This window comes from Phascolarctos cinereus, unplaced genomic scaffold (genome assembly GCF_003287225.1).
Source record: "Phascolarctos cinereus isolate Bilbo 61053 unplaced genomic scaffold, phaCin_HiC Scaffold_4;HRSCAF=312, whole genome shotgun sequence".
In the NCBI taxonomy this organism is placed as follows: Eukaryota; Metazoa; Chordata; class Mammalia; order Diprotodontia; family Phascolarctidae; genus Phascolarctos; species Phascolarctos cinereus.
The window spans coordinates 71,465,982-71,478,334 of record NW_027555847.1 but is presented as its reverse complement, the minus strand read 5'-3'; positions in this window follow the sequence as shown (position 1 = coordinate 71,478,334).

The following is a 12,353-nucleotide window of genomic DNA, read 5'->3' as shown; positions in this document are numbered from 1 at the left end:
AGAACTTTTTGAAAGTAAATTGGTAACATGAGGCCAGGCCTTCTGCAATAACAGTTAGAACATACTTCTAATATGTGAGAAGGGGTTTAAACTTCCATACATACAGGCTGTGTCTAAATATCTAGCAACCAAAATGATCCCCAGCCAAAATTTCTTACTCAAACCCTCTTTTTAAGGGTGCTCAATATTAAAACATTCACAATCCCCTCTGGCTTCTGGTGTTTTAAATTAGCTACTTAATTAGGATACAACCACCAAATTCTCACAGGAATGACAGAGACAAGGCTTCATCCTTGGTGTGGTTGTGACTGTGAATTATTGCATTGGGAAGTCCCAGGGTAAATCTTTAACAAAAAAATGAATTAGAACCTTGTTTATTCAAGTATTATCATGAGAACTATATTTTATTATTTCATAGTTATTTTCCTTCTTTATAACATGTTTTTTTTTCTCTAGCATGCATTAATACTGAATGCTTTACAAACAAAAATTTAGCCATTTTGATAAATATGTTTTTCTCTCTTTGGTTTATCTTTTGCTTACAGGAGTTAAGTAGCACTGGTACTATGTTTTCCATGATAATATATTAAAATGTATTATCTTCATTTCTGATAGAAACACTCTACTATTTTTGGATAGAACCCACAACTCCATGCCATGTTTTGGTCTTTTCATTCCTTTCATACTGCTTTTTGGGAAAATTATAGTGTTTGGCCTTCAGTACAAAGTAGAATGATGGAGAGGGCATGAGTCATGATAGTGGCTTATGGATGTAGTATTTTAACTATTGCAACGTAAGAGACTTGATTTGTGGATCATCAGGTCCAAGCTCATGGTGCAGCGGGAAAATGTCCACAGATTTATGGAAGTTATTTGTCTTGCCTAAACCACTAGAACAAATTCCCTCTTCCATTGTTTCAAAGGTAAAGTCCTATAACCCAGTAGAGTTAAAAGCTAGGGGGATTCAAGTAAGTAGCATTGTTTTTTGTTTGTTTACTTTTTTTCCACTTCAATAACTCCAGGACACATCTGTGCTTCAGACAAAAGGGTAGTAATATTTGAAGGACTAAATGTGTCAATTGCTGCATCTCTCAAAAATGTTCATCCCAGTATCTCTTTTTTTGCCTTTTGGATTAAAAACAAAATAAAACAGAATATATACTGGTTCAATTGACACTTCTTGGTCCTCCTAGATAGTTTAATTTCCAGGTCTCCTAGTGTTAATGTATCTTTGCATAGTGGATAAAATTGCAGCCTTCGAGTCAGAAAGACCTCAAATACATACAAGCTGAATGGCCCTGAGCAAGCTAATTAACCCAGATTCCTTATCTGTAACATGGAGACAATACTAGTTCTTCCCTCACAGAGTTGTAAATATTAAGTGAGATGATATAGGGCAAGTGTTTTAGAATTTAAAGATTATATAATTGTTAGCTAGCCCTGCTATTGCTATAAAGAAAAGAAATATAGATAGAACTGTGTGTGGAGTCCTAAAAATAAACATAAACACTCAATGCACAATTGAGTGAGTTGGGCGCTCTGGAGATAGAGAAATACAAGGTATGTGGAAGAGACTTCTGACAGTACTGGGTTCCAATCCAAGACAGAAGAGTGGCAATTAACCATAGATGATTTATAGATAGCTTTGAGGAGTAGTAGTATGTTCTTGGTATAATTAAAAGTATCTTCCCAAGGGGAGCAAAATCCAGATAATAGAGTGATTGTGAGAGCGAGGTGGAATGAGTATTCCTGGGCTCCTGTCCTGGGTAAATTCACAGCATGATAGGATGCTTCAACAAGTAAATGCTCTCCTTGTACATTTCTCCCTTGAGATATTGATACAAGAATCACAGGGAGAACTAAATCTATCAAACTGAATTCAACATTCAGCCCCTAGCATTCATGTACTCATTACTGTGCTGTGGATTTAGGGGGTTATGAGCAGGTAGGAAGACTGAAAACAAAAGCATAATTTCTATAAACAAGAGATAGTCCTTTTTTCTGTATTTTGAGGATCCTACATTGAAAGCTGCAGGCAACTTTAGAAGTTATGTCTAGCATTTTACAGATGAAGAAGGAGGTTTAATAAAGTGGAGGGACTTTTCTAAGACCACCTAGTGTCAGTGTTAGAACTTGAACTTGGGTCCTCTGGCTTCACATCCTTTTAAATTATGCTATGTTCTCAAAAACCTTATACTCAGAAAAGGTCTGTGTAAAATTTTACACCTATTTTATGGACAAAGGATTTCAACATTCTGGACCCTTCCTCCATACTCAGTTTCTGGCACATAGTAGGTGCTTTTGTTTGTTTTTATTTTACACTCAAAGACAAAATGAGAAAAGAAAAATTAAAAAAAAAATTACCATGTGCACAGCAGACCATAAAAGAGGATTCAATTTAAAACAATAAATTTTCATTTCAAGAAAACCTATATAATAAATATTGCACATTGTTTTCAAAGCTGCCCAGCTTTTCTTTGCTTTATTGTAGATTTTCTTTTGTTCTCTTCTGTGCACTTTTTCTTTATTTTTTCCTTCCCTCACCACCCAAAGAAGGCTACAATAAAGTATATATATATATATTTATATGTATATGTAAACACACATGTTATATTATAGATATAGATATTCATGTATTCCTATACATAGATATCTGTAAACATAAATATGTACTCATATACAAACATACACAAACATATTAATATTGTACTATGTTTATTTCCTTCTATCATCTCTTTTTTCTGAAGGTGGATAGCATCTTCCTTTATAAGTCCAAGTCTTTCCATGCTTTTCTAAATCAACCAGGTCATCATTTCCTACACCACTGCAATATTCCTTTCTTTATTCAAACAACATCTTCCTTCATAGCATCTTTGAAGCTAATTTTGGTATTTACAGTAGTCGGATTGACTAGTATGCTCAAAGTTGCTCTTAAAACAATACTGCTGTTACTGTGAACAGTGTTCTCTTGGTTCACTCTTCATTATTTTGTGGAAGTCTCTCCATGCTTTTCTAAAATCATTGTGCTCAACATTTATAGCAGAGTAATATTACATTATGTGTACATTTTGACCTTATCTTCGTAAATGGGGTAAGATATTGATCTACGCCCAATTTCTGTCAGACTGCCTTCCAGCTTTCCCAACAATTTTTACCAAATAATAAATTATTTTCCCAAAACTTAAGTCTTTATGCTTGTCCAACACTGGGTAACAATATTTGTTTGCTGCTGTTCTGTTCTGCAGATCTACCTTTCTATTTCTTAGCCAGTACCAGATTGTTTTGATAATAACTGCCTCATAATGTAGTTTAAGGTCTGGTACTCCTGGAGTAGCTGGGCAGAGCAGTGGACAGAGCTCTGGCCTTGGAGTCAGGAAGACTTGAGTTTGAATCTGGCCTCAGACACTTGACACTTATTAACTGCATGACCGGGGGCAAGTCACTTTACCCCAATTGCCTCACCAAAAAAAAAAAAAAAAGATCTAAACCTCCTTCCTTTACATTTTTTCCATTAGTTCCTTTGATGTTCTTGACCTTTTGTTCTTCCAAATGAATTTTGTTATTTTTTCTAACTCCATAAAATAATCTTTTTGATAATTTAATTGGGATAATAAAGAATATATAGATTAATTTTGATAAACATAGTAGGTGCTTAATAAATGTCTTTTGACTGTCTCTGATCATGATCCTCTGCTCCTTGTGAGAGGATCTCAATGAGTTAATAGGGCAACAACGGTTATAACAACAAGAATTTACTTAGGGCATTGTTATCTAGTGATGAACCTTTCTCTGCTTGGAGTGGTCTTCTCACAATAGGCAAGATGAAGTCCCTCATTAGTCATGCCTGAAGCCTTCCTAACTTAGGAATTCTTACAATAAATTGTGATCTACTGACTTAATGTTGGAGAACACATGGAAAAATGCATGGCACAGTGATGCAAAAGATTTCAGGGGAGGGACAGAGGAAAGAAGGAGTAAATATATACTTAATTCTGTGCCACAGACATTAATGCTTGTATATATCTACAAGGGGGGATCACAATGTACCAGGGCAGTTTTCAAATTCAGTGAGCTGAAAATTTCACTGTGAGATGGTACACTGCACACATGCACATGTAAAGACATACACTTACCTGCTTATTGGCAGAATAACATAGAATTTACATCATCTGGCCCATTGCTTGGGATATTTCTATGATGTCATTGCTATCATTACTGGCATTTGTATAGCATTTCTACCTGGACTATGTCATTTGACCCTCATAATAACACCTATACGTGGCAGGCTGTACAGGGATTATCCCTATTTTATAGATGAGAAAATTGCAGCTCACAGAGTTTGAGTGATGTTTCTCTAATGTTTTTATAATGTATCTACTTTCTATTATAGATCATTCACACACAAATGTATATGTACATATACATACACACACATACACGCACACACACATACATACATACATATATACACACATCTTCTCTCCCCTTTTGAATGTAAGTTCCTTCAGAACAACTGCTTGCTGTTTCATTTGTGGCTTTGTATTCCCAGCACACTGACTGACTCAGAGTAGATGCCTAATAAACATTTGCTGATTGATTGATTGATTGCCCAGAGTAACATAGCTAGAAAATGTCAGAGACATGATTTGAACCTTTTTCTTAACTCCAAGTTAGCACTCTATCTCTTTAGGCCATGCAGCAAAGTTTGTAGAAGGCTTTTATGAATCTGCCCTTTGTCTCCAAGCCAAGGAATATAACAACATATTTTGGGCCCAGTTCACATTTAAATTCAATTCAATTGCCTTTTCAGTTTTTGTGGCTGACTTTCAAGAGGAGCATTCCATAATGAGGTGTTGTATCTGAAGCCTCACATAATCCCCAACTGACCAATCTTGGAGAGCGGTATATTCAGAAGGCTTACTGAGGACTTCAGTTTTCCATCTATCATTCTTGTAACACTATGGTATCCCTCTTTATTTTGCAGATTGTGACAATCCTGAGAGTTTTGCATGGAAAAAAAGTTAATTAAGCTGAGACCCTTGTGCAGGTGTCTCATAATGATTTCATTAGAGGCCCTATAAAACCCTCTTTCAAGCATTAAGTGCAAATATGCATCCCCAGTGCAGAGAGTTGTTTTCTAAACTGATAGTAGAAGGCATGGAAAATAGCAGCAAGCTCTCTTATTGTCAAAGACTCTCTGTATTTCCTATATGATTTCCCCCTCTTTTATGTGACCAATTTCACTGACATCATTGGGAAGACAATTCACCATTTTATATGTTCAGTTTTTCATAAAGGCAATCTAGCTAGTAACTAATAGTATTCCTAAGTGTTTAATATGTAAAGTATATTTCTTCACACTGTGGAAAATATTATTTGTTCAAATTTATGAAACATGGTGGCTAAAGAGAAGAAATCAGAATTGTATGATTCCTGGTCTCCTAACTTCAAAGGGGGCATCTTGCTAACCAACTGACCATTACGTGGAAATGTATCCTTACCTAGGGAGAAAAAAACATACAAGACTTATCTGAAAGCCAAGAAAAGAAAAAGTGATTGTTTTGGAAAATTAACATCTGGCTCTGGCTAAAAAAAAAAATGTTCCTGATTGGATAAAAGAATCAGGTAGATGAAGAGGAAGTTAAGGCATGGATTGTTCAGGCTAAAGGGATGAAAAGCAGAAGAGAGGATAGAGTTAACAGGGTTAATAGTAGTAGTATCTAAAGCACCCTTTAGTAGCTAAATAAAATACTGAAACTGCTGTTCCTAGATTTCTGCAAGGATGATTACAATTATTCCCTCTGCATCACTATTGTGGGGCCCAGTGCCCCACAATCTGGAAAATCCATATAAAAAATTTTGGCCCTCCCTTTTTATCAGAGAAGAAGTTTGATCTTTCTCGTTTTCTATTATGGGGTATTTACAGTACCGTATTTCAAAATTTTGGTTCAGTATTTGGTCATAGGCTATATGTAGGTCAATCTTAAGTAAAAATACTAGCCTTTCTGTGTCATCTGCTGGCTTTCATGTTCTTTTTGCAAACTTTAACTTTTTACTTATTTTAACTTCAAAAAATTATATATATGTATATATATATATTTACAGTATTAAAAAGAAAAAATGTTAATATTATACAATGCATATTTGTATGTACCTCTGAATTTCTAAACTTTTTCTGTGTTTATCTGCTGGCCTTCACATGTAATCTGTGGCTTCCACAAAACTCCTGAAAAAATCCTATTTCATTTCTTTTTTTTTCTTTTGTTTATATTAATTTATTTTTAGTTTTCAACATTCACTTCCATAAGCTTTTGAGTTTTAAACATTCTCCCCCCTCTTCCCTACCTCTTTTCCAAAGATAGCATGCAATCTGATATAGGCTGTACATACACATTCCAATTAAACATATTTTCACCTTAGTCATGTTGTAGAGAAGAATTAGAACCAATAGCAGGAACTGCAAGAAAGAAGAAACAAAACAAAATGGAAGAAAACAAAAGAGCAAATTGTACGCTTCGATCTGCAATCAAACTCCATAGTTCTTTCTCTGGTTGTGGATAATATTTTCCATCATGAAACTTTTGGAGATGCCTTAGATCCTTGTATTGCTGAGAAGAGCTAAGTCTATCAAAGTCATCATACAATGTGGCTGTTACTGTGTACAATGTTCTCCTGGATCTGCTCATTTCACTTACCATCAGTCCATACAAATCTTTGCAGGTTTTTTGATATCCCCTCAATTTCCAATTCTTTGCCACCACAGAAAAATCTGCTATAAGTATTTTTTTGTTCATGTGGGTCCTTTTCCCATTTCATTTCTTATGCTGACCCACAATATATTGAAACCTTGATGAAGGAAGTAGCCAGTTGGAAGCCATACTGTTACCTTGAAAGCTCAAGCTAGATGTAGATTTGAAGAGAGGCTGACCTGACTACAGGAAGCCCCACCCAAGATGTAATATACACAAGATGCGCTTTTTCCTTATAAAATATTTTGTCTCACTTAGTAATCTCTTCACCTTTTGAGTTCAGCTATCATTTTGATGCAGATTATTCCTAATCTTCTAGATAGATCTCTATTTTCTCCCCTGAGCTCTAGTCTCACACCACCAACTGCATTTTAAACTCAACTTGTACAAAACAGGACTTGTTTTCCCCCATCCTCCATGAATTCTTATCTCTTCCCAATTTTTTTTCAATTATTGTTCTGATCATTCTACTAGTCACATAAGCTCACAACCTTGGTGCCATCTTAGACACTTCACCTGTATTCACCTCACATTTGGATCTGTTACCCGATCTTATTCTTTCTAACGACAAAGAAATTCTGTCATGTGTATCCCCTTCTTTCCACTTATACAGTTGCCACACCAGTTCAGGCTTTCATTATCTCTTATTTGAACTATTTCAAATGCCTTCTAATTGATCTCTGTGACTCAAGTCTCTTGCCACTCCTGTCTATCCTCTATTCAGTTGCCAAAGAGATTTGCTGAAAATGTAGGTCTGACTATTTTCCCTCTCTCTCAACCCCACTTCTACACATACAATGAATTCCAGTGGCTCCCTATTACCCAAAAGATTAAATACAAAACCCTCTTTTTTTTGGCATTTAAATAAAACTCTTCACAACCTGGCCCTTTCAGTCTTCATACAGATTTACTGTCCTGAAAATAATCAATGGTCCAACTGCACTAGCTTACTCCTCAACCACGACATTCTCCCAAATTGCTGCATTGGCACTTGTCCCCACATACCAGGAAGACTTTTTTCCCCTTCATCTTTTCATATTCTTCTTCCTCCTCTTCTCAATTTTCCTAACCTTCTTCAAGCTTCAGCTCAAATCCTACCTTTTGCAAGAGACTTTTTCATTCCTTTCTCTCCACCCATACACTAGTTATCTTTATTGTAATTGGTTATTTGTGTATTATCTATCTTAATTGAGTGTGAGCTACCTGAGAGCAGGGATCATGATTTTGACTTTCATTTATCAATGCCAAGCAGAGAGTAAGACCTTAATAAATGCATGCTGACTGAATGACTGAGACTAAATTGATATTCTATTTCTCCTTAAGAGTTCAGGCAGGCAAGTACAGGAATACACACACACACACACACACACACACACACACACACACACACACCCCAAGGGTTTACAGTGAGCCAGAGAGGTGATGTACTAAATATACAGAATGAGAAATGCTTTTTGGATATGGCCAATATTTGAATTTTTTGTCTGTGTATTTGTTTTGCTCTAGTTTTTGACTGTATTTTTGTTAAAATATATTTTTTCCAGTGCGGGAAAATGAGAGAAAGCAAATTATTTTGCTAATTGAAATTTTTTTTTTGTATAAATACAAATATAGGAAGGGAAAAATGATTATTAGATATTGGATTATTTTAGAAAACATCATTCTAAACAATTATTTAATAACTATAAATTAAGATAGGAATATGAAGTGGACCTTTGATTTCATTGATATAGGGAACTCCCAGGTGAGGAAAAGCTCCACCAACATGGAGTGTCTCTATAACTTATGGTCTTAAAGAGCTACTTAAGAAGCGGTGTCCAACTTAAATAGAATGGATCCTTTTGACCATACATTAATTTAGGAAATCACAAATTAACATTATCTGCGTTGTATTTTATTTTTATTTGTTTTGTTAAACATTTCCCAACTGCATTTTAATCTGGTTGGGGCAGTTAGGAGTTAGCCCTGGGCCTATTTGACATAGCTCTTGTAGAGTATGAAGAAGTGAAATGACTTGCTCAGGGAAACACAGAAACGTTTATCAGAGGTGGGAATCTAAGAAGGCAGAGTTCTCTGTGACTTACGGTCTTAGAAACTTTACTAGAAAACTGAGAGATTAGACTTGCTCAAGGTCACACAGCCAATATGTGTTACAGCTAAGACTGGGATCCAAGACCAATTTTCTATACATTATGACCTAATGCTTTTTGTTTGTTTGTTTTAAACATGGTTTAGGTAGTTGATAAGCATTTATTAAGGGGCTACTATGTGTCAGTCACACAACTAATTGCTAGATATATTTAATAACATAGACAAAAGTAATTCCTGTTCTCAGGAAGCTTATAGTCTAATGAAAAGTCAGGAAATGGAGATCCAGAAGGAGGGAGTAGCAGGCATCTATGATAGTGAAAATTCCCTGAGTCAGGATGCAGAGAGTCTTATGCAAGGAACAGGAAGGTGGCATCAAATGTCACTTGATTTTAAAATTTATGGAGTGGCATAAGATTTAAGAAGATTAAGGGAAGGAAGGGTCCAGGTTATAAAGGAGACACTAAAATTTATTGAAATGAGGCAGGGAGACCAACCAGAATAGGAGATAATTTTTTTCAAGATAAGTTGGAACAATTTATATCTCTACTGATGATGTGTTGATGTGGTGTTCCTCATACTACCTTCTGACTTTTGCTATTTCCATCTTTGGATATCTTTACAAATTTACAATGCTATTTAAATTGTGTATCTCTTATCATTAATGTTCTGTTATATTCTTTATTCACCCAGGCATGTTCTTCTCTGGCCTCAGTTATATCACATCAAACTTGGGTATAAAAATTCAAATTTGAACTCATCTAGTTAAGATTATGTCAAAGAAAAAATACTACTCAACTTTGCATTCTAGGCACAGATCTCCTACAAATAATTTTTTAATTTAACCTAATTCAAATTTCAAGAATTATTCTGCTTGAGAAAAAAATGTCCAAAGCATCAGTAACTTCCCTCATGCAGGAATTTTGAAGTAAGATTTACAAATTTATCAAACAAGAAAAATTTCACAATGTTGATCAGTCAAGAAGCATTTATTAAGCACTGCTATGTTTCAGGCATTGTGCTAAGTTCTGGGAAGAAGGTGGAGGAGGAGGAGGAGGAGGAGGAGGAAGAAAGGAAAAGGTCTAATATGTTAAAAATCATCCTTCTGATGAGACAAAAAGGACCTTGAAGGCAAGCATCATATCCTATCCATCATATTGTTTCTTGCTTTATACGTCTCTTAGTAAAGAAAATTTTGGTCAAAATTGGTAATCAGTGGATTAATTTGAAATGAAATATCCATGTTATACTCTTATACTGGCTGGAATTTAATATATATATTATATGATAGAATCATATCTTAGGTAAATATGCATATGGCATTGTAAAATGTATTCTTTTCTACATATAATGACTTAATTGAAGGTAATAAACACTTATATATCACCTATTATATACCAAGCACTGTGCTAAGCTCTTTTCATAAATATTTCATTAGGTCCTTACAAGAACCCTGTGAAGTAGGTGCAATTATTATCCTAATTTTATAGTTGAGGAAGCTGAGGCAAACAGATTAAATAACTTTTCCAGGGTCACAGAGCTGTTAAGTATCTCTGACTGAATTTGAACTCAAGTTTTACTAATTCAGACCCAATGCACTATCCATTGTGCTAAGCTGCCTTATAAATTATTATTTTGTTGTTGTTGTTCCATTCCTTTGTTCCTTTTGGATACCTTAATCTGTATCTGAATGGAACAGCTAATTTGATTAAAATAAATAATGATTACTACATCTCTAATATAATGTGACATTTCTGGTAGTAATCTCCTTAGAAAATATGTTCTATGTAACAAAAAATAATAAACATTAGTAGAATAATAAGATTTGTTTCCCCCTACATATAGCCAACAAATTAAATTTGTCACAATGAAGAAACATATCACCAAGCAAAACCATTTATTTTTTTTTACTCTTAAAAGGTACATTGGGCTCCTAAGAAATCTTTCCTTTCCACTCCATGAATTCATAGCTGTCTCTTCCTTATTCTATCAAGTCCCCTAAAATAATGACTCAGTGGTCTTAAGATGCAATTAAGTATGCTAAGCTTTATGAAACTTCGATTTCCTAGTTTGCATAGCTCCTGTCACCTTTCTGTCATCTCTACTTTGCACAAGTCATAAAGAAGTACTGCTTGTTCCCAGTGATGGCTTGTTTTATTTTTATTAAACATGCTATTGTCTAGGTTTATTAAGAGTTGCTCGTGTCTCTGAATATCACTCCACTAATAAGTTGTATCCCCCATATCCTCATCCATCATTTTCATTTTTAAAGTTTAATTATCATATTGGTAGATGAAGGAAAAGAGACAGCTATCTTGGAGTCAAGCCCATGGGAGGGCATCTTTAAATTTTAACAAATTCACTCTAAGTTGGCTCAAACGTGAGTCCTCCCAAGTGGACGAAAAATTGTGTGAATGAAAGGAAATAACAGGCAAATAGAAAAATGTAGCAAGTAAGGTGAAACAAGGATAACTCCTAAGACTGGATTTCATATTTTTATTAATATCTTAGATGAAGATGAAGTAACAAATTAATATGCCTTGTCAGAGGTTGTGAAATTTATTAAGGACCAAGTCCATTTACTAAAGGAGAATGCTTTACTTTGTATTAAACATGAATTTGCCAGACAACTCAAAATAGTTATGGAATATCACATAATTTCTTATATAGTATTTCCTTCCTTCCTTTTTTTTTTAATTTTGGTTTAAGATTCCCAGAGTACCTTATTTTAAACAGTCCATGACCTTAAGTTTCATGGATCTATAGAAGGTTTTGTGGCACTATAAATTTCAGTTGTGAATAAATTTAACTTAGGTTCCCCTACTGTTCCCACAGGAACATTTACTTTTTTCTCCCTGCAATTCTGTTTACTCTGATGATTTTTGGCCAGTGCAGGCTTCTTCTAAAATGAACAATTTCCTGAGGGATCTAGTCCTGTCCCATTCATATCACTGCAGATGGGGAGGTTGAGCCCAGGCATCATTCTGTACAGCAAAAATCCTTAAAAGTATTTTTCTGTTATATTCCTACAGTTACTGAGACTGTTTTTATGGGAATGGATTAGAATACCTTAGCAATAAATGCTTCATTTTCAGTCATTTCCTACTCCAAAACCAAGTTTCATACTTGCTTGTGAAAACTCTGAGGAAATATGGTAATTTTATCACCAATGCTCCCATCAGTAGATTCCCTATTTGTTGATCATTTAAGCTTCTTATAATTCTGTCAATCCATCTGTCCAATTAGGTAGAAGTCCACCACAAAAGCAATTCTACATCTGAGTTAATTCTGTTTTATAAATAAACAAAACGTTTTAGTAAAAGCAGTTATGAGTGTGTTTCTGCATTCTAGAAGGTGCTGTGGAATTTGAAGCTAAATGTAGCGATAAGAATTAGATTTGACTCAAGAAAATGGAAATGTTATACAAAGGAGAAAATGAAACAAAGTTAGAAAAGGAAGGAAACATATTGCTTGCAAATGTAATTCTGTGCATAGAGGAGGTGCTAAGTATAATAA